Below are 23,816 nucleotides of genomic sequence, written 5' to 3' on the forward strand. Positions count from 1 at the left end.
TAGTTGATTGCGTGGAGACAGAATCACATGGGCAGAGTGGTAGTTCATTTGACCAATTATTAATAGTTGGAAATGTCACCAGCCTATGAAAAATGTTCAATCGAAAGCGAGTGAGAACAAATCTATTGTATCTTCTATCGGATTTGTATAGGTACGGTTGTATACCAAATGAAGATGATATCATAAGATTTTGGTAAACAGATGGTTTTGTGGCTTCACTCGCAAATCTCAGGCTCTCCATGTGATACATACAACGTTTCTTAAAATCTTTCCTTGAGATAGGTAACATGGAAGGAGGATTATTAAAATATTCAGGGTTGCCAATGTCTGTCATAAAGTCCTTCACATATTTGATCCATTTTATATCGAGACAGTGGTCCAATTTAAGGGTGTCAAGAAGGACTGCCTGATTAAGGCGGTTTGACTCAGACTTCCAAATTCGATGCCAGAGAATCGGGGGTTGGATTTTTATGATATCCGTGATATATAAAACTCCCAGCTCAGCATGGCAAACGTAGGTGGACGTGGAAGCCGGAACCGCCAATAGGTATCTAAGGAAAGCATTTTCCACTTTTTGCAATTCGGAAACATTCCGATGGCCCCATGTCCCTGCCCCATATGTTGCTACACTTGTACATTTTGCCTTGTATATTTTTATCAGTTCCAGGGGCGGTCTTCTTCCTAATTTTTGGGCAAAATTAACAAGGGCGGTTGTGGCTCTAACAAAAAGAAGTTTTCTTGTTGCAATTGCTTGGCCCCATAGGCCCTTGTCATCTATTAGGATTCCTAGATATGAGTAAGTGGATGTAGTAGCCAATCTGCTTCCATTTAAATAAACATCTTTACTCTTTTTGCTGCCTTTCCCACATTTCATCACGAAGGTTTTTGAAGCATTGATTTTTAAGTCAATGTCTTGCATATAATTGTTATACGAGTCCAACGCCTGTTGGAGGGCTAAAGGGGTCCTGGCTAAAATGACAGCATTGTCCGCATATAGCAATGCTGGTATGCGTCTTAGGGCCTGATCTTGTTGGACCTGGGGAACGTCCTGGCTTCCTTCTAATAGGGCCTTCTCAAGGCCATTAGTATATAATGTGAAGAGAAATGGAGCCAAGACGCACCCCTGTCTTACCCCTCTAAGAACTTTAAATGAAGAAGTGCATTCACCAGCTCTGCCAAATCGGACTCGCGCTGTGGCGTTACTATATAGGGCCTTCAGAAAATCAATTAGTGAGTCTTCTACTTGCATTTCTTTTAGTGTATGCCATAGTTTCCCATGGGAAACGCAGTCGAAGGCCGAAGAGAGATCGACAAACGCTAAATAAATTTTCCCTCTTTTCGCTCTCGTGTATTTGCCCATCAAGATCGCCAGGTTGAGCCCCTGGTCTATTGTCCCCAGACCTTCCCTAAAGCCGAACTGTAGGTCGGACAATACGTTCTTTTCTGTGGCCCAAGATTGTAACCTTGTGAGAAGAATCCTTCCTGCTACTTTACCCAGTGAATCTAGGAGGGAAATTTGTCTGTAGCAAGAAGGATCCTGTCTGTTGCCCTTTTTAAAAATAGGGACCATGATGGATTCTGACCAGGTGTTAATAAGGCCTTGTGAAGAGGTTGCGTTAAGGATGCGAGTCAGAATTGGGGCCCATAGATCTGTATTATATTTATATATATCTACGGGAACCCCATCAGGTCCTGGGGCCTTAGAACCTTTACTTTCTTTTAATGCATTTAAAACCTCATCAAGTGTAAAAGATATCTCTATGGGGAAAGAGATGTTATGTACGTATGCTGCTGGTGGTGAGAGGGCTGTCGTGTCTATTGGCTCTTGAAGGCCAAAAATTTTTGTGTAATGACTCACCCATTGCGCCTCATCTATTGCTATCTCTATAGAAGGAGAATCATCGGAGAGAAGAAATGGGGACCTGATTACTCTCCAGAATGCCTTGCTGTCATTCTGGTTACTAGCCCTGTGTAAATCTTCCCACAGGGATTTTTTTATTGACTTTTTCCTAGTTGTGAGAGCTTGGTTATATAATTTCCTTGCCTGTTGCACTCCTAAACCAGCTCCATCCCTGTTGTGTATTGCTTTTTTTAATATACGGTGGGCATTCGTACAATTGCTATCAAACCATCTTGGTTTTTGAGGGTCACCATTTTTCCTCTCAACGGATAAGGAACTTTTTTTGATTGCTGTGATATGATTAAAACTTTCAAGAATTAGCGAGGGCGCAGAGTTCTCATTCAAAGAGGAGAGGATATGCGGTAGGGCTTTAGCCACTACAGAATGTGTAATAGTGTCTGGATCAACTAATTCCCATTTCAATGAATACCCATTCATCTTATCCATAATGAGATTTGGATGGGTATAATGTAATTTATTCTTTTTATACTTTTTATTGGGAATGGAATGTTTCTTCTTAATTGTTAAAGTTTGTGGAAAGTGATCGCTTATGACTATCTTGTGGGTGGAAAAGTGCTTTACCCTGTTACCAAGGTTATTTGATGCCAGAATAAAGTCTATCACCGAACCTGTCCCATTCCCATTATAGGTCGGTGAAAAGGCAATTTGTGGATTTGCTAATTCATTCGCGAAACTCAAATTCAGCATGAGTATAGTCTCGTTCAGGGCACTCCCAAGGATATTATGTGGGACGTGAGTTAAGTTGCAATTTTCCTCATCATTCATGCCGCATAAATAGTTATTATTGTTTGAACACAAATTAATATTAAAATCCCCTCCCCAGATGATTTGAGTATTACCTGGATTAGTCATCTGGATCTTGTATACCATATGTCTGAGTTGATCGATGACTTCAGGTTCGTTCTCTTTAGGGATGTTATTATAAAAATTCACAAATGTTATAGTGTCGTTCCTATCCATAGTAAGAGTGAGGATTTGATAATAGGGGTTAAGTGGCTCAAATACAAATTTTTTCACTATTATTAAATTGGAGACATATATACATAGGCCTCCCTTAGCCCTTCCGTGGATTGAAGGAGTGGCTGGTGTGTGAAATGTTTTGAAGCCATTAATATTGATAGCTTTTTTCAACCAGGTCTCTTGGAGACAGAGTATGTCCGTATTCTTAACAAAATCAAGAAACATGTCATTATGCAGTTTAGAGTGTAGGCCCCATATATTCCAATATGTAATTTTTATGTCTTCTTCCTCTTTTCGAGATAGAGGATTGTTATCCTCCCTAATGTAGCGAAAGACGGGACAAATCGCCCGCGTTACACCATTCTGTATTTGCCCCAGTGGACAATTAGATTTAACTGCTGGTTCGATCTCGGGCTCAGGTAAGCCCCTATGTGGGGAAATAGATAAGCTTGTGTCAGGATTCCCAGCCTGACTCGTTGTTCTTGTTATTGTTGTTGGGGGTAGTCAATCTAAATCCTCTAGGGAGGTAAGTGCACTAAAACGGTTGTGTGTGGGAATGTAAAAATTTGGCTGGGCATAAGCTGGTGGTAGGTTGGTTTCATTAATTCAGGAGGAGGATGATAGAAGAAGCCCAAGGGAAGTATCTTAATTCCTGGATCAAGGATATTTTTGGGCATTAACCCCAAAATTATTTTAACCAACCAGGGAGAACGAAAGGTCAGTACCAAGCAGTCACCAGTAAGTGTTTTCCTAGAGGTTCCCATCCATCCTATTCGGCGTATCATTTTAAATTCTTCGAATAGTATGCGAGTATCGCCCATTCTGTCCCCCAGCCAGTGTAATGCTTTGTTCTTTAATGACTCACAGGTCTCCTGGTCATTAGATCGTAAATGAGGGACATCACCCAGGATCACTGTGTAAGGAGTACAGGCTGGAGGGAGATCCAGATGTATAGAGGATGGTGTCTTTAAGGATGTTAATTTGATGGCCGGTGTGGTCTGTTTATTGGTAGTAGACTGGGACTCAGGGACTGGTTTTTGTTGTATATCTTTAATCCTACTTTGATTGCTGCTGACAGTAGTGGAGGTTTCGTCTATGGGATCAATATGAAGTGGGAATTGTCGTAGTTTCCTATTTTTATTCAGGCCATCTATACTGGTCTTAGGGCTGGGAGATATAGTACTCTTATCTTCATTACAGGAAAGGAGTTTTGCCACATGTGTCTCAATCCTGTCTAATCTAGATCCGATAGCCTCAACTGCACCTCTCACAAAAGAATCTAAGCTGTTTAGAGATGAGAGGATACTGGTCAGACCGTGCCCCTTAGTATGTTCGTTCATAGTATTTACTGCTGTTGGAAATATCGGAGGAGTTTGCAAGGAGCTAGTAAGTGAGTCTTGGTGCTTTTTCTTCTTTGTATTAGTCTCCTTTCCTTTACGTATCCTTGATTTACCAATCTCCCTAATGCCCGGTCCACACTTCCCCGGCTGTTTCTCAGCCTTATTTAAGCCCTTAGTCCCCTTTTCTTGTAGTAGCGTGGTTGTGTCGCTATGGTTGTGCGCTATAGTGTCGCTGATGTTATGTTGAACACAGCCATTAGTTGCTGTTCCGGACTCAACCAACGCAAGAGGGATGGAAGTTTGAATGGGAGTGGATAGACCGGCCTCCTCTCTATCTTCTCTGATAGTCAGTGAGCCTGCTGCTAGGGTTTGTTCGACTGTAGTAATTTGTTTTTCAATTGCCCCCATGGCCCCGGTCAAATATGTTAAAAGTGATTGTTTTTTTGGTTTCTTAATATCCGATGGCTCACAGTTCGGTGCTTTCCTTTTGCCCATACTCTGGGGTGCCCCTTTTTTCTTAATTTAAAAACTTAACTTCCGGCAAACAAAACTGTGGTTACTTCAATAAAATCAGTCCAAAACAGTTAAATGAGGGTCAGTCAGTATATGCCGTGTCCAGAGTTATCAATGCAAAATAAATAATACCTGTGGGTTTACTTTAGTCCAATCCAATTGCTACAGGCACGATGGGCAGGATATTGGCTGGGGCCACGATGAAGGGCCCGGTCCGGTCTCACACGGGCACAGACGGGCAAGGACGGGCCCGCCCTTGGCCCGGGCTTTGCCCGGGCGCTGCCCGCGCGCGTCTCGCGCCGCGTTGTGCCTGCTTGATTTTTAACTGCACTGGGCGCAGGCTGATGAGGTCACAGACAAGTGCCCAGCGCTGAGGCTGCTGGGTGAGGTAGTTCTCGGGCCGTTTCCCTCACGGCGTCTTGGTGTTAGCTGGCGGGCTCGTGTGCACTCCCACAGAAGCCGTTCCCCTCTTGGCCGTGTTTAGGGAGATAGCAGAAGTTCAGGCAGAGTTCTCTGGTCCTCTGGCTGCGCGTCCCGCGCCGCGTTGTGCCTGCTTGATTTTTAACTGCACTGGGCGCAGGCTGATGAGGTCACAGACAAGTGCCCAGCGCTGAGGCTGCTGGGTGAGGTAGTTCTCGGGCCGTTTCCCTCACGGCGTCTTGGTGTTAGCTGGCGGGCTCGTGTGCACTCCCACAGAAGCCGTTCCCCTCTTGGCCGTGTTTAGGGAGATAGCAGAAGTTCAGGCAGAGTTCTCTGGTCCTCTGGTTGCGCGACAGTCTCCAAGGACAAATGCAAATTTATGGAATCCAAGATCGAATACTTGGGGCATGTCTTGACCCCGGATGGGATTGCTCCTAAAGAGGACCTGGTGAAGGCGATCAGAGAAGCTCCGTGCCCTGGCGACAAGGACGCACTGCGGTCTTTCCTGGGGCTCAGTGAGTACTATTCGAAGTTCCTGCAGGGGTACGCGACCACGGTGGAGCCACTGAGGGCCTTGCTGAGGAAGAATGTCAAGTACGCGTGGGCAACGGAGCAGGACGCGGCGTTCGAGGCCGTCAAGAGGGGTATCGCAGAGGCTCCGGTGCTGCAGCCTTACAACAAGGACTTGCGGAATGTGGTCACGGTCGATGCAAGTGCAAAGGGCATTGGGGCGGTTTTCTGCCAGTTCCACGGGCAGAAGGAGAATACCATCGCCTTCATATCCCGCTCGTTGAGTGATGCCGAGAAGCACTACAGCACCATTGAGCGCGAGACGCTCGCCTGCGTTTGGGCGGTGGAGAAACTGAAGAACTACTTGTGGGACAAGGTGTTCGAAATCGTCACGGATCACAAACCCCTGATCTACATGATGGCCGGCGAGGGCCGTGGTAATGGGAAGGCCAGTTCGCAGCTGCTGCGCCTACTGTCCAAGCTGCAGGAATACCACTTCACGATCAGGCACATCAAGGATGGCCTCAACTGCAGGGCGGATTGCCTGTCCCGCCTACCCGTGACAGGGGACGATGGTGGGTCCCTGGACGATACGGAGTGTGTGGTGGCACTGGTGGATGCAACGACGATGTGCGAAGGTTCCATATCTGAAGAAGAGTGGCTCGCTTCTCAGGAGAGGGACGTGGTTCTCCGCACCGTGATGGGCCATATGACATCCTATTGGCCTCCCGTGCGGAATCTACACGGTTCCCTCCGGAGCTTCCAGCAGGTGAGTGCGGAACTCACCCTCGAGAATGGCTTCTTGAAACGGCATGAGCTGTTCGTCCCTCCGGAAGGTCTCAGGGGCAAACTGATAAGGATTGCCCACAAAGGTCACCCTGGCGGCACCGCGACCAAGAATCTATTGAAAATGTACTACTGGTGGCCGGGGATGTCCAGCGACGTCTGCGACTTCATAGACAGGTGCGAGCAGTGTCTGAAGGCGGACAAGCATTGGAAGACCAGCAGAGGGGAGCTGCAGAGGGTGGAGATTCCGGCTGGCCCATGGAGCAAGGTCGCCATCGACTTCGCGGGCCCGTTTTCACTGCTGCCGGAGGACTGCAGATTTCTCATCGTGATCACCGACTATTACTCCAAGTGGATACAGTACAAGTTCGTCCGAGAGGTTACCACGGACCGGGTGATTCAAGTGCTACGAAAAATCTTCGCTCAAGAAGGGCAACCGAAGGTCATGGTATCTGATAACGGCACCCAGCTGGTATCCAAGAAGATGATGGATTTTCTCGCCCACTCGGGGATCAAGCAGGAGAAGACCCCATTGTACAGCCCGAAGAGCAATGGGCAGGTGGAGAGAATGAACAGGTTCCTCAAAGAGGGAATCCAGCTAGCCCTTGCGTCCAATTTGGATGTAAAGATGTTTCTCGCGGACAAGGTGCACACTTACCACAACACTCCAAATGCCGTTACAGGCCACACGCCTTTCTATTTGATGAGGGGGAGACGGTGCACCAGTGAGCTTACCCCCAAATACAACGAGTGGTATGATGTACAAGAAGACACGGAGGGTGTACATGAGAAGACGCTGAGAGTCAGGGAGCGAATCATGGCTAAGCAAGAGTGTGCAAAAAAGTATGCTGATACCGTTAATAGAGCCAAAGCAAAGGAGGTGGAACAGGGAGATTGGGTCCTAGTAAAGAAGCCGCATAAGGTGATGAAGGGGGAGTCAGTCTTTCAAACTCCTGTACGTGAGCGGGAGGTCAGGAAAGGGGCAGTGTGTTTGGAAAGTGGAGGATGGAGAAGCAAAGATGACATCGTCAAGCTCAAAGCAGGCCAGGAAAATATCATTATGAATGGAGGCCGTGCGAGTGGGCCCAGGAATGACGATAGTGTACCTGAGTGGCAAGAGTACGAGGTTGTGAGCAGGAGTGAACGGGCGGATAATGGTTGGTTGCACACCCCGCCTGTTGACAGAGCTAGCAGAGGAGAATCAGCATGTCATGAGGAGGTGCGAGTTGAGACAAGTGGTGCCGGTGGGCGTGGTGGAATGAAGTCCGTGCGAGAGTGCGAAGGCAACCAGGGTGTCCAGGAGGGTACCAGATATAGTAGCACGCCATCCGCCGAGGGGCAACCTCGGTTTGTGACTCCTAGGAGGCCTACCAGATCTGTTAGGGCGCCCAAGCGCTTTGAAGACTTTGTTATGACATGATTAATGTTTTGCTGTTTATATTGTTGAAGGGGAGATGTTGTACGGTCTAGTGTCTCGTTCCCTCTGTGTCACGTGACGCCCCGTCCAATCGGGACGGGCGGCTCCGTGACGCGGAGGGGGGTGGAGACACTCGACGGAGAGCGTTGGCGGCGAGCGGACATCGCCGCTCCTCGTGGGCCATAATATCGGACTTACATGTTGTAATTCTATGGAATAAAACTACACGCTGTTATTACCACCTACCAGCGTCCTCCCTGTTATTCCTGGCACAACAATGTACCTAGTTGATGCTCCTCAGTATTAAAGGAATCTACTGGAAGTGTTGTGTTGCTTGGTAACGAGTTACCGTGCATCCTCGTGATGATAGAATGTTTGGGTTGGAATGTGATTCTGGTTCCACTGTGTGGCACCAGTATCGGGGTTGGAGTAGAGAAGGATGTACCTAGTTGATGCTCCTCAGTATTAAAGGAATCTACTTGTAATCGTGTCTTTGTCATCACTTCAGTTATATATATATATTGAAAAATATGTAAAATGCACGGCTTTTGTCACTTAAAAAAAGGTTTTAGGGGAGAACCTCTCTTCCCTCCCTCCCCACCCCCCAGCTCCCTTGCAGGAGTCATGCTGGCTCGCTATGTACCATAGGTAATCCGATATAATTTGCCAGGGCTGCTAATGGGTTCTCAGCCCGTCCCTGGCCTGAGAGCCCCTGAGTAAAAGGTCAGAGCGTGGGGGCCCCCTCCATGCACTTTGCAGGGGGGGTGGTCTCCTCACGTTTCGTCACGCCACTGCGCCAAAGTCGTCCCTGCATCCACTCGCATGCCCTGAGAGCGGGAGTTAGTACCGATGACCACTTCCGGTTGCCGGGGTGTGTTGCCGGAGTGACGGAGCAGGCCTTCCGGTTCCCGCACCCAGGGCCTCCGCACGGCTCCAGACGCGCGCCGAGGTCAGTGGTCGTTTATTCCTCTCTCTGCCTTGAATGACGTGCTTGTGTTGTCTCGGCAGGAATGTTTTAATCGCATTAGATTATTATGACTACCAGAGAGAGCGATAGGAAAAGCAGGATACGTTCATGGTAATCCGCATCGCCGGGGCCGTCAGGGGCGCAAGAACCAGGAGTAAAGTGTTTTTTCGACTTTGTATACGTGCTGCTTAGGTTAGAAGAAGCCTTTGAGTGGGTTGAAAAGTGTGTAAAAAGAGTAGCTAAACATATATTGAAAGTTGCACAAAAGGTTATGGCCTACTTTCCCCCCTGCTATACTCGTATGTAACGTCAAGACCCCAAAGGGGCTGCGCTCTAAATCTGCTTTCAGCTACTGCAGTCTGGAATATTCTCACCAAAATTAGCTTTCAGGACCTACAAAAAAACTACCAATACACTGGTGTTCACCTTGAACCAACGAAGGACTCAGCAACATGCCATATACTCTCGCAGGGGCAACCATCCCATTTTAGAATAACACATTTCTGTTAAAACCCTCGCATCACCACAAAGACCCAGGGGCTGATTTACAAGCTCCTTGCGCCGCCGATACGTCACTTTTTCCTATGTTAAAAGTGTCGCACCGGCGGCGCAAGAGGCTTGTAAATAAGCCCCGCCTGTGTTTTGCATGAAAATCCGGTGTGCAAACATTAGCTGAGCTGCGTGTGTTTTACTCGGTGCCTCCTGGATTGTTTATATGTCCCTCGGATAACCAGGCTACACTGATAGTTCACACAGTATAGGTGTGGCCAGGTATGGGGAGTTTCTGGTTACAGAACAGATGGTGGCTTCAGCTCAGCTGACTGACTTATTACTGATTGATCTGTATCTGCTCTGTGCTCTGATTCAGTGTCTTCAATGGACAAACATTGCTAATCAGATATGTGAGTTAGTGCCCCGCCAGCTGCTTGAAGTCATCAGCTCACTCCACATATAGCTCCTTCTGGTTCCATCTGACACACAGAATCCTGAGGAACCATATAACATCACGCATGGCATCATACTAAGTCATGACATCAGGATGAGGAGGCGACCAAGTGAAAGACACAGGGTACCACCCCTACCCACAAATCCATGGCTATTTATGTTTTTTAACATGAGGCTAGTAGGAGCAAAATGGTACCCCAAAATTTAGACACCCTGAGAATGTACCTAAGTGAAACTTCCCACATTTACTTTATCGTAGAAGGTGTTAAACCTTGATTTCATGAGGCAATGTGCCCCATGTTAAGGCGCTTCCGCAAACATCAAATCAGCAGAGTATATTTTTTTTGTAAATTATTTTTTATTGAATTTCGACAAAATTATATCAGTAGCATCTGCTTGATGACATAATCCAACATTGTCATTACAAAGACAACTTGAATGGCTTAGGCGGGATGCCAGGAGAATCCTATACAGTGAAAAAGAAATTACACTTTTTAAACTGAGTCGCCTCACATTTCCATGACAAGGTAAATTTACTCTAACGACAAAGGGGGGAGGGACTAGAGGGCTTAATAATGGGGTCCAGCATATGTGCCCAAATGATGCTCAACAAGAAAAGATATGCTGTTCCCTCTAATCGGACAACGTGATGAAGGGTAGGAAAGGAGGAATGCCTCCTTGTCGGAACTAGAGTTCTCACACACCCAGCAAGCTAGGTGTCATGCTTCATCATATGGACTTGCTCCTCGTCAGGTCGGCGCTGCAATACCCGACGGGCACCCATAAAGGGGCACTTTAGCGGAGATGTTTTGTTCATGCCGTTAAGCGCGTGTGTGTGAGGGCCCTCAAGAACGGTGTAGAAGTGGTTCAGGTCAGTGAAGTTTATAAAAAGTTGGATAGTCCACAAACTCTTTATTCAACTGGTAATCAACATTCTTAAAAACAAACAGAGTGGCTGCTCTCTGGCTTTATGGTCCAGGGGAGCTTAGCTCAACTCCTAACGTGTGGTCGACATGTTTCATACGTCTTCGTCAATACTGATCCATTGCATTTCATCAGGACCTTGTGATACAATACTACTTACACATGGTGGTCATCTCCTACGCCGACAACACCCAGCTGATTCTCTCCCTCACCAACGACCCCGCCACCGCCAGAGCCAACCTCCATGAAGGGATGAAAGAGGTAGCCGAATGGATGAAGAACAGCCGCCTGAAACTGAACTCGGACAAGACGGAAGTCCTCATCCTGGGATCCTCACCCTCCGCCTGGGACGACTCCTGGTGGCCCCCCACCCTAGGCAGGGCACCCAAACCAACAGACCACGCACGCAACCTGGGCTTCATCCTGGACTCCACCCTCTCCATGACCAGACAAGTCAACGCAGTCTCCTCGTCGTGCTTCAACATCCTGCGCATGCTACGAAAGATCTTCCGGTGGATTCCCACCGAGACCAGGAAGACGGTCACCCAGGCCCTCGTCACCAGCCGTCTGGACTACGGCAACTCCCTCTACGTCGGAACCACCGCCAAACTCCAGAAAAGACTTCAGTGGATCCAGAACGCCTCAGCACGACTCATCCTGGACATCCCCCGTCGCAGCCACATCTCCGGACACCTGAGAGACCTGCACTGGCTCCCGGTCACCAAGAGAATCACCTTCCGTCTCCTCACCCACGCACACAAAGCCCTACACAACCAAGGCCCAGGATACCTCAACAGCCGCCTCAACTTCTACGCTCCCAAACGCCAGCTTCGATCGACCGGCCATGCCCTCGCCACCGTCCCCCGCATCCGAAGAGCCACCACAGGGGGACGGTCCTTCTCCTTCCTCGCCGCCAGGACGTGGAACTCCCTCCCGACCCACCTCCGCCTGACCCAGGACCACCTCGCCTTCAGGAAGCAACTCAAGACCTGGCTGTTCGAGCAGTAGCGGACCCCCCTCCCCTAGCGCCTTGAGACCCTCTGGGTGAGTAGTGCGCTATATAAATGCTTTGATTGATTGATTGATTGATTGATTGGTGGTCAGTCAGGCTCCTACCGACCACATTCTATAGGGGCGAGCGCGAAGATCCACCAATTCTAGTGGGTATCTACACATAGAGGATGACAAAAGGAGACAACATGCAGTCACTAGATGTTGTAAAATCTAGAGGACTGGAGAATATGTGCCCCCCCACCCCCTCATCCCGGTTGTCCAACCGGTGACCAGACTCAAGTTTATGTCTAGTCCTCGTTCACATCATTTTATTCAAGGTTAAAAACCATAATCAGACTGGATAGCAAACATCTAAAACAGAATACATCTATTTATGTACATAGGTGGAGGCTCATTTTTGTTAGACGACACACTATCCCCTATCCCAAGCATAACCCACAAGCGGAGTCAGAGCGTACATGGGGGCACTCACCTAATAGTGTATAGAAACTCACTCCATTCAGTTTAGGGGCTACTGGACACCTCAATTGTGGTGTCCTGCAGAGGGAAACAAGCGTTAAACATTCACAATAGGGTTAAAGCTATTATACCAGACTCGATGCATGTTAACTATGTGTAGTATCCTCAGGTCATGTTGTTATGTTCCTTCCATTCTGTACCTAGCTGCTCAGCCAGTGTCAGTGTTCCGCGTAGAATGTTAGTGTGGGTGGAATGCTTAGATACTGTGTGGGACTGAGACAGTTGGGAAGATGGGCTGAGCAGCTGGGAGGCTGCTCCTGGTGGGGCTAATGCTGGGGCCTATGTTGGGGCCTATTGTGGAGCCTGATCTGGGGCCTGTTCTGGGTTTACTACTTCTACACCTAAGATCTCAATAAACTTCATCTACTCCTACCTGGCCACGTCTACAGCGTCTACATGTTCATCCTGCACACGTGGGGCCAGCCCACTACATTTATGGCGACGATCTGGAGAAAATCTCACGCAAAAAGCAACATGAACTCAACCAAGAAAGAGGAGTGGACAAAGAGAACGTGTAGAAAAGTACCAAAGTCAAGGAAAATAAAAAAAAATAAAAAAGTGTCAAGTGTCAAGAAACAAGTGTCAAGAAATTTAAAGAAGAGAAAAGAAACATGTTGAAGAAAAAGAAATTTGTCAAGCATGCCTGTCTGCCCCACCAGTGTCCACCACATCGGACAGCCCAGCCGAGGCATGCTGTGTCATCATCACATCATCCACATCAGGAAAAATAGTTACAAGCCAGTCTACTTATGGAGAAGAAAATATGCCACAAGGAAAAAAAAAACGTCTATTGTGCTACAACTAAGAATTTTTTTTTTGAGCAACAAGTAACAGGCGTGCTGTGTTGTCATCTTTGGCGTCTACATTTCTTGGCAATTCATCATCATAGCTGCCTGAGTTAACACGAAGATTTGTCAAACAGTACCATCGAGTCAGTAAAAATAAAAGCAACATGGTGCAACAAGCGAGACCGTGACTCTGTACCAAGGTAATTGGTGACTGCTTGTGAACAAGTGTGATGTAGACTTTGCTCTACATAGGATGTTAGATTTCTTAATTATTCCCTCGTTATGGCGCTGAACCTGTGTGGGAATTACTTGTGCTATTTCCCGTTTAAATTATCGACTGGCGCATCGAAAGCTTAAATTCAGTTCACTGAACTACTATTAGATTAAGTGGTGGTCTTTATTTTGAGAGTAATATATATAAATACTTTGTGGTTGGCTGCGTGGTCTGTTTGCAATGACAGTTGCGTTTCTTTCAAAATTCAAAATATGGCTCGCGCAACTTACTGTGTTTAATGCCGCGCGGAGCCATTCATCAAGCCTTCATGACGTCTTCTGGTGTTCGGAGCTTCAAGCTTGCATAGAGTTTTCTAGTGTTCAGAGCTGCGAGCATGCGTTTAGAGGCGGGAGCGCGCCGTGAGCCACCCGGCATACGTCGTTTGTGCGTGCCACCATCTTGCGGTTCATGGTGTTTGCTGTTTCTGCCAACCACGTTTGTTTAATATGCCAACCACGTTTGTGCGCGATATAATATTTAAAAAAAAAGTCAGTAACGAGTGGACACAAGTCAAGCGTTTGTTCTGTCAGCCTGAGGAGAATTTGCACAATGGCGTAACGCATCGCCGTAACCAACAGCTAATGGAAAATTAAATGTAAATTAACAACGAAATATGAAGAAACAGAGAAGAGGTATTTTTCGTATTTAAAGGTACTGTGTTTGGTGGTAGCAGCGGGAAAAAAAAAAATAAAGAAAGAAAGGTCATCAGTAATTGGAAGTTTCAAAACTGCGTTTGTGAATGCATCAAATTGTTGTTTTGGAACGCCTGTCGCGGTGACAGGCACACCATTGACTTTAGAAATATGAGTTGTAGGGCAAGTTTAAAGAATTAGCATGCAAACGTTTATTTCACAAGTGAATGGATTTAACGCAGAAAAGTTTTAATTCACAAGAAAATTAATTCATCACAAAAATGTTTTATGTTCACAGATTAGTGTGATTTCTTTCTTCAGTGTCAAGTATTTGCTGTATGCCAACGTTGTTTTATCGCTATGTACAAGTCTTGTTTTGTTGGCATGGGAGTGGGTACTAGTCCCATGTCTCTTATTTACGTATCCCTGCTTAAGGGATAGGGATGGGTTTTTAGTCCCATGACCCTTATATAAAATGTTTTATCCCTGCCTGCCTAAGGGATAGGAGTGGGTTTTAGTCCCATTTCCTTTTAGATATTTATCCCTGCCTTGGGGATGGGAGTGGGTTTTTAGTCCCATCACCCCACGTTCACGGTAATTTATATAGGAATGGGTTTTAGCCCCATTTTTAAAAGGGGGTTTTAGTCCCACCTTTGTTATTTTGAGTTTGGGTGTCAGTCCCATTTATTCCGTTATAGGGGGTTAGAGTCCCACCTATGCAATTAGTAATGGGTGCCAGTCCTATTTACTAAATTAAAGGGGGTTTTAGTCCTACCTTTACGTGTATGTTGGGTATCGGTCCTTTCATTTACGTTTTCGCTGTCTTCGGTGTGTGTGTAGCCATCTTTTGATGCCACACTGTGCTGCGTGTCGGTTTTACATGCTTCACGTGTCAGTGGGTTTCAGTCCCATGTGACGTATTATTTACATTTGGGTGTTAGTTCCAAACACGTGGGTTTTAGTCCCATAGTGTCCCTTACATGAGGGGTGGCGTTTTGAGTTGTCGTCACAGTTTTCTCACGTGAGAAGTACTTCCTTGGGTGTTGTTGTACCCACAGGCATTTATACCCGTAGGATTCTACTCTGGGTATCAGATTCATTTGTTGTATGTGAGCTCTTATTTCACTACTTAAAATATTTTTTTGTTGAGTATTAAGGGAAGGGGATGGTGTTAGTGTGTTGATCTATGCTTGCATCTTTCCTTTCTCCTTAGTGTGTCTGTTTTCCCTCCCGTGATGTATGTCTTCATGCATCCTTGGGTTTATGGACTATTCATATCTTGTGTACATTTCTGTATTTATTTGTTTGCTTATTAGTAGTTTGGGTCTATTCTAGGTTTTATTAATTTTCAGTGTAAAGGAAGAGGATGTGTAGTATCCTCAGGTCATGTTGTTATGTTCCTTTCATTCTGTACCTAGCTGCTCAGCCAGTGTCAGTGTTCCGCGTAGAATGTTAGTGTGGGTGGAATGCTTAGATACTGTGTGGGACTGAGACAGTTGGGAAGATGGGCTGAGCAGCTGGGAGGCTGCTCCTGGTGGGGCTAATGCTGGGGCCTATGTTGGGGCCTATTGTGGAGCCTGATCTGGGGCCTGTTCTGGGTTTACTACTTCTACACCTAAGATCTCAATAAACTTCATCTACTCCTACCTGGCCACGTCTACAGCGTCTACATGTTCATCCTGCACACGTGGGGCCAGCCCACTACATTTTGGTTGGGGTTAATTCAGATGTACATGCCCGTTTGTCCGTGTAAGGGTCCCAGGCATGGTGGAGGTCAGAAACATCCACACTCATCCCCCAAGTTCCCCCAAGTTCCAAAGGGCCCCGTGATAAACCTTCATTGGTGGGAGGTTTTTTCCTCTATTGGGGGTGGCTCCTACGAGACCATTGCAGCTGGGGAGGGCCCGCGCCAGCCAGACCTCCTCCAAAGGTTAGAGGTGTAGCATGGGGCGGACACCCCCACCGCCTATGGCCGCAAGTGTATCCCGGGAGCCCGGCCGCCCGGCGGTCACTTCAGAAATTGACAACAGTCCAATGTTGGTTACTAAGGGGTGTGTGGGATGTCCCTAACCCTCCCCTCCATACCAGGTCCTTTTATGGCCGTGACATCTTATCGGCTAACCGGCAACCGCCCTCCTTGGTCGTAACCCTCACTCACCTGTCCTCAATGGGACCCACGCCAGTAAACCTCCCGCGTGTGCAGCCGTCAGCGAACCGGATGCCATAGCCGCCATCTCAGCGGAATTTTAAAACGGCAGTCCAGGATTTCTGCGGCCGGGCATGTCGGGGATGACATCACGCCCCAAAGTACCACGTGATGTATAGGGGGTGTGGCCCAAATCAAGTGCTGTACAGCTGCCGTGAGAATATTGCGCCCATATTGCCGTGTAGTTAGAGCGATGATCTAGTGCCAGTTATACTGGCTGTGCTCTGATTTCCCGCGTTAGCCCGTGGCCCCTGTATGCCTAATTCCAGTGTGGTTCAAGCGGTGTGTATATCCAAGGTGGGCCGTTTGCGGTACAATCTCAGTGCCCTGTCATGTATAGACTATCCCGAGATGATTTGTATGCAATACACCAGCCAGTGGGTCACCAGATAGTCTGGGGGTGAGCACATCTGGCTAATAGTACCCAGGAACACCTAAATTGTCGGTTAGTGTTACCCAATTCTTGCGGCCATTATGTGGTCTTGGCGGGGTGAGTGGCTTGAAGTCGTATGTAATAGGTTTCAAGTAGGGGCAATGTACCCCTATTTCATGTAGATGTTAAAACACACCACGGCCAACAAGTGTCTGCTTCATTTCGTAATGCACCTACCTCCTAGTCACGGCAGCCCATGGAATATCATAATTAAGGCCATGTATGTTGGTTGATAGGTGGTGTACCCATCTCTGTTCTATTTTGAATAAGGTCTGCTGTGTGATCCTAGTATGTGCTTCTAGGACTACCCATTTCAGGGATTCCACAGAGTGTTGGAGGTCTTTGAAGTGTGTGTATAGTCTGGTAGTTTTCATACACCTTACATTACTTTTATGTTCTGTGATGTGGACCTTTACAGCCCTCATCATCATCCCTATATACGTCTTGTCGCATGGACATGTCAGCATGTAAATACACTTGGATGTGTTACAGTTGGTATGTCGCTTCAATTTCCATGTGAAAGTGTCAGTCATAGCGATTTCTTTAACTATTCTCGTTTGATCACACACTGCGCAGGAGCCGCATGGGTAATGGCCTGGTACAGGAGAGGGGACTTTGCAACAGTGGTTCCTTCGCCCTTGGTCTTGTGTGTATTAGGATGTCCTTGAGGTTCTGCGTGCACTTGAAAGCAAACCTGGGTTTAGGTAGGTGTAATTCCCCTGTGTTAATAACGCCCCAATGCTTGTTGATAACTTTCTTGATTTGTGTGAAGTGTGGTGTGAATGAAGTAACACGTTAGGACATCACTCTGTGCCCTCGTGGTGTTTTGAAGAAGAGCTTCCCATGGGTTGTTCAAGGCCCTCTTGTAGGAGTTCCTGACCTGACACGCTGGGTAGCCTCTCTCCCTGAGGTTCCGATCTATGTGTAGGGCCTCTGTTTTGTAGTCAGTTAGGGTACTACAATTTCTCCTAATCCGGAGGAACTGTCCAATTGTTAAGTTATTCTTGAGTGCCATTGGATGGTGGCTGTCGTATTGGAGTAGACTGTTTCTGTCAGTATCTTTGCTGTAAAGTGTGGTGCTCAGTCCCTCATTGTCTAGTCTTATCCTTAGGTCAAGGAATGGGATACTTGTGTGTAATATAGTGTGGGAAATCTTGAGGAAAGTATTCTGTGTATTGATCCATTGGCAGAATGCCTCACATGTTACCATATCCCCCCTCCAGAAAATAAGGACATCATCTATGATCCTCTTCCATAATACCAAGTTGTTTATGAATGGATTGGTGGGGCTCATGATGACCTCTTCTTCAAAAGTAGCCATGTACAGGCAGGCCACACTAGGGGCGAAAGTGCTTCCCATGGAAGTACCCTGGGATTGATGGAATAGCTGGTTCTCATACTCAAAGAAATTCTCAGTGAGTGCTAACGTGGCGCATCCCATTATGAAGGAGACAGGGGTTGGTGAATCCCATTCTTCCCTGCGCAGACTAACCTCAATAGCCGCTAGGGTCGCCTGTTGTGGAATGTTTGTGTATAAGGCTTCCACATCAAGTGTTACCAAAAGGTTGACCTCGTTTATGTTCTCACTGTCCTCAATGATTCGGAGGACGTCCATAGTGTCCTGTACAAATGATGCAATCTTTCTCACCAGGGGCTGAAGGAAGTGGTCGCAGAACCTAGACAGTGGTTCCAATAGTGACCCGATCCCTGACACTATGGGCCTCCCTGGGACCGGTGTGTTGTTTTTGTGGCTTTGGGCTCTTTCGTCATGAGGAAGTCTGCTTCCTTTTTCATGACCCAGCCATTGGTCTCAGCCTCTATGACCATTGTTGCTATCTCAGAGGTAAGTCTAGGTGTAAGGTCTACCGACAAGGGTGTGTAGTGCCGAGTATTCCCTAACTGACGTCTGCATTCTCTGTCATAGTCTGCAGTTGTCTGGATAACAGTTGCCCCGCCCTTATCACCCTGCTTGATGGTAATGCTAGTGTCATTAGCCAATGTCATGGCAGCACATCTTTCCTCATTAGATAGGTTGTGGAAATGACCAGTGATGTGGAAGATGGAGAGCTCCTTGAGTACAGCCTTCTCAAAGGTTAAAATTTCAGGAGGGATCATGCTGTTATTGGGCGTAAAAGTAGAAGGGTTATGTAGCCCTGAATCACCGAGGTCCGGTGTCTCCCTATCTTGGAAGAAGGCCTTGAGGCGTACTTTCCTAAAAAATTCTTGCACTTCACACATCTCACTACATTTGTCAAACTTGGGAGTAGGGACAAATCCTAGGCCTTTTTCAAGGACTCTCTTCTCTGTGTTAGTCAGGTTCCTATCAGAGAGGTTGACAACTAAGCCCTTTTCCCCCTTCTCACAATCCGGGTTTCCACCGTGTGTGGGGTCTGGTCTTGCCATTGGACCCCTTTCTGCGCTCCTCTTTTTCGCCCTCTTCCTCTGCCCCAGCCTCTGCCTAAAAAAGTGGGGTTGGTCGTGGGGAAGTTTTGTGCCGGGCCCTGAGGATATTGTGGGTATTGCAAAGGTGGTGGAATAGGTCCCTGAAAACCCAGACCGTTATTGTAGTTCAGGTATGGCTGGTAGTTAGGCCTACGTTGGTTGTGGTTGCCGCAGCTACCTGTGCTCGAGTCACTGTTTGATGATCCCCTCCTGCTGTTTTCGGAGCTATCATCAGAGGAGGAGCAGTTCCTTGGTGCAGCATAGTCATCCTTTAAATAAGGGTATACTTTCTCCTTGTCAAACTTGGCCACATCCTTCTGTAGTTTGGTGCCTTCTGTTTGAGCAGGTATTCCCTATTTTCAGCGATCTCTTTGTTAATTTCAGTGAGTTTGGAGGTAAAGGCCGTTTTGGGTATGGAGGATTTCAATGCAGCTTCAGCTACCTGAATCCTGGCAAGTAGGGCATCGGCCAACCTTTTGGCGGTATTTATAATCAATATCAATAGGTCCTTAGTGCACTTCCAGGACACTTGGCACAAATCCTTTTTGAAGTGCCCATCTTCGAGAAAGATTCTGGGCAGGATGTTAACAATGAGACCCCGAGGTGCAATGTTTGCTCGTAAGTACTCTGTCATGAGAGCTCCATGCAGAGTAACTTTAAGCCATTCTCTTTTAAGTGTTGAAATTGCTGTCCAGTCTTCTGACTGTGACCTGAGGCCGCAGTCGTCCCAGCCCCTAGGAGGGAGGGGGCTGTTCTTAAAATATCGGCTATGGCTTCTTCATCGAAGCTCAGTCCCGGGGTATCCGCCATTTCTGGGAGGAAAAACCGGCTATCCACTCAATGGTATAGCGTACAGTAGAATAGGCCACTACGAGTTTAACACACTGTATGGTAACCTAATGTCCCACGGGGGTCGCCCGTGCAAGTATCTCTAACAACAAAGGGGGGACTAGAGGGCTTAATGGGGTCCAGCATATGTGCCCAAATAATGCTCAACGAGAAAAGATATGCTGTTCCCCCTAATCGGACAACATGATGAAAGGTAGGAAAGGAGGAATGCCTCCATGTCTTAACTAGAGTCCTCACACACCCAGCAAGCTAGGTGTCATGCTTCATCATATGGACTTGCTCCTCGTCGGGTCGGCGCTGCAATACCCGATAGGCACCCATAAAGGGGCACTTTCCCGGAGATCTTTTGTTCCTGCCGTTAAGTGCGTGTGTGTGAGGGCTCTAAAGAACGGTGTCGAAGTGGTGCAGGTGAGTGAAGTTTAAAAAAGGTTGGATAGTCCACATAAACTCTTTATTCAACTGGTAATCCACCTTCTTAAAAACAAACAGAGTGGCTGCTCTCTGGCTTTATGGGCAGTCAGGCTCCTACCTACCACATTCTTTAGGGGCGAGCGTGAAGTCCCGCCAATTCTAGTGGGTATCTACACTTAGAGGATGACAAAAGGAGACAACATGCAGTCACTAGATGCCCCTCCACCTATGTACATAAATAGATGTATTCTGTTTTAGATGTTTGCTATCCAGTCTGATTATGGGTTTTAACCTTGAATAAAATGATGTGAATGAGGACTAGACATAAACTCAAGTCTGGTCACCGGTTGGACAACCTGGATGAGGGGGTGGGGGGCACATGTTCTCCAGTCCGCTAGATTTTACAACATCTAGTGACTGCATGTTGTCTCCTTTTGTCATCCTCTATGTGTAGATACCCACTAGAATTGACGGTATTACACGCTTGCCCCTAAAGGTCCTGATGAAATGCAATGGATCAGTATTGACGAAGACGCATGAAACATGTCGACCACACGCTAGGAGTTGAGCTAAGCTCCCCTGGGCCATAAAGCCAGAGAGCAGCCACTCTGTTTTTAAGAAGGTGGATTACCAGTTGAATAAAGAGTTTATGTGGACTATCCAACCTTTTTTAAACTTCACTCACCTGCACCACTTCTAAACCGTTCTTTAGGGCCCTCACACACACGCACTTAACGGCAGGAACAAAAGATCTCCGCTAAAGTGCCCCTTTATGGGTGCCCGTCTGGTATTGCAGCGCCGACCCGACGAGGAGCAAGTCCATATGATGAAGGATGACACCTAGCTTGCTCGGTGTGTGAGAACTCTAGTTCCTCCTTTCCTACCCTTCATCACATTGTCCGATTAGGGGGAACAGCATATCTTTTCTTGTTGAGCAAGGTACATTTACTAACAGTTACATGAGTTATAGGAACAGAAGACCTTCAATATCTAACAAATCAATTCCATCATTTATTTATTTAAAGTTTTGTATAGAGCGAACACGACCCAGGTGGGTATCAGAACGCTTTACATATGTTTAGGTAGACAAAGGAAAGCAGCAAGGTGATAGAAATCATGGAAAAGGTGGGACAATAAACAACGGAAGCAGGATGAAATTGGGGAGTGCAGAGGAAGTAGGATGGGTGAAAGCAACAAGTAGGGCAATATAGATCAACAGCATATCAGATAAAACGGTCACCTAGAGTCAATAGGAGAAAGCATCAGGTTCAACGCAGAGTTCATTAGTAGAGTTTGTTCAGTAGTAGAGTTTTGACTTCCCTTTTGAAGGCAAGAGTAGAGGGAATCAGTCTTGTTTTCACTGGAAGGGAGTTCCAGATCTCGGGGCGATGCCAGAGAATGTACGATTGTAGGTTTTAAGCTTATTAAATTTCTTGGGCTTGAGCAGCAGTGTGCCGGTGCTCCTTGTGGATCTGGAGCCACCCGAAAGTTCCAGCTTGTTTGTCAGGTAGAGTGGGGTGTTGAAGTGAAGTGCCCTATGGGTAATACATGCGCTCTTTAGTTGTATCCTAGCTTCAAAAGGAAGCCAATTGAGCGATTTAAGGTCTGGTGAGATGTGATTGGACTTCTTAGAACCCGTGATGAGTCTAGTGGCAGCATTTAGAGATGCTCTGATAGGTGCTAAACTGAGTTTCGGCAGACCACAAAGAGTCGCACTGCCATATTCAAGTCTGGAAATGACAAGTGCTTGCACCGCCGATTTAAAGTCATCTTGGGTATGGTAGGGTTTGAGTTTTCTTAGGATGCAGAGTTGAAAATGTGCTCCTTTGGTCGATGATCTGATGTGATCTTGCATGTTTAGGTTTTTGTCGAGCACAACTCCCAGTGATTTAGTGGAGTCAACGATATGAGGTGTGCAGTTGAGTGCGGTGAGGTTACAAAGAAATTGCAACACAGTGGGGGTTTGCCTAGTGGGTGCAATGAGGAGGAATTCTGTCTTGAGGGCGTTTAATTTGAGATGGTTGGTGGTTAGCCAGTTCAGGGTTTTGAGAAGGGTTCCATTGAGAGTTCTGATGTCCTCGGGGGAGGAGATTTTCATGTAGAGTTGGGTGTTGTCCACATACATGTGATATAGGATGTTGGAGGCTTTAAAGAATTACAGTCAGTGGTTCAAGGAAAAGGTTGAAGAGAGTGGGGGAGAGTGAGGATCATTGGGGGACACAAGTGTGCAGGGCCTCGGGTTGGAGAGAGACTGGTTGGATTTGATTCTTTGTGTTCTGTTGTTGAGGAAAGAGGCAAACCATTTAAGGACCGTGCCAGATAGCCCCATTCTGTGTTCCAAGAGGAAGAGTAGATTGTCATGTTTGACAGTGTCAAATGCCGATGAGAGATCGAGCAGAATTAAAAGGCAGGTTTCGTTTTGGTCAAGTAAAATGAGAACGTCGTCCACAATGTGAGTGATGGCTGTTTCGGTGCTGTGGCCACTGCGGAAACCCGATTGGAATAGGTCGAGAAGCTGGAATTGCTCAATGTGTTGGCAAAGTTGTTCATGCACACATTTCTCCAGAAGTTTCGCCAGTGTCGGAATGTTTGTGATTGGGCAGTAGTTGTTCAGGTCAGCAGGGTCAGCCGAGGGTTTTTTGAGGATAGGGAGCACTAGGCCCGCCTTCAAGCAGTCAGGGATCTCACCTTGAAGAAGTGAGGCGTTGATGATTTTGGACCCAGAGGGGTGCTAGTGAACCTATCATTTCTTTAAAGAAGTTAGGGGGGAGGGGGTCATTGAAGTGATTTGAGGGTAGAGAGAATGTTGAGGATGGTAGAGTCTTTGAGGGGAGTGACGTGACTCTATGTGGCATTGTTTTTGAGTGAGAGACCCTGAGGGGAGGGCAGAGGTGTGGAGACAAAGGAGTCAGGAGAGAGCGGGCGAGTGAGTGCAGCAGACCGTAGGTCTGATTCGATTTTGTTCGTCTTTTCGAGGAAGAATTCAGCAACTGCATCGCAGTTTGGTTGCCGGCGAGCGGGGTGCTGAGAGTGGGTAGTGGTGTTGTTGGATTGAGATTTAATGATTTCAAAAAGTCGTTTCGGGGCGATTTTTGGCTATGTCAAGTTGGTGTTTGAAGAAGTTGGCTTTCTCCGTTCTAATGAGTTTGTTGTATCTACTTCTTTGGGATCTTAGAAGATCTGGGGAGGGAGAGGATCTCCACTTGCGTTCAGCTAATCTAAGACTGCGTCTGTCCGCATTTAGACTGTCATTGAACCAATCATTGAATCAAATGTGAGTGACAAAGTAATAACGAAAAAAAAGAAGAACTAAAGGTCGATCTCTGCATGTAGGCACAGGCCAAAGTGTATATGTCAGTGGAGCATATCAGTGGGCATCACCTGTGTAGCTAAACGGGTGTGTTGGCCCGTCTGATGGGGAATGATTTGGGAAGAGAACGGAGGAGAGCAGTTGGGAGCCAGAGGAGGAGGGGGGAAGAAGAGGGGGGGGCGGAGGCTCAGCATATCCAACAGCCAGGGATATATATGGGTGCGATTCCAGAAAA

This window comes from Triturus cristatus, chromosome 6, assembly GCF_964204655.1.
Source record: "Triturus cristatus chromosome 6, aTriCri1.1, whole genome shotgun sequence".
NCBI lineage: Eukaryota > Metazoa > Chordata > Amphibia > Caudata > Salamandridae > Triturus > Triturus cristatus.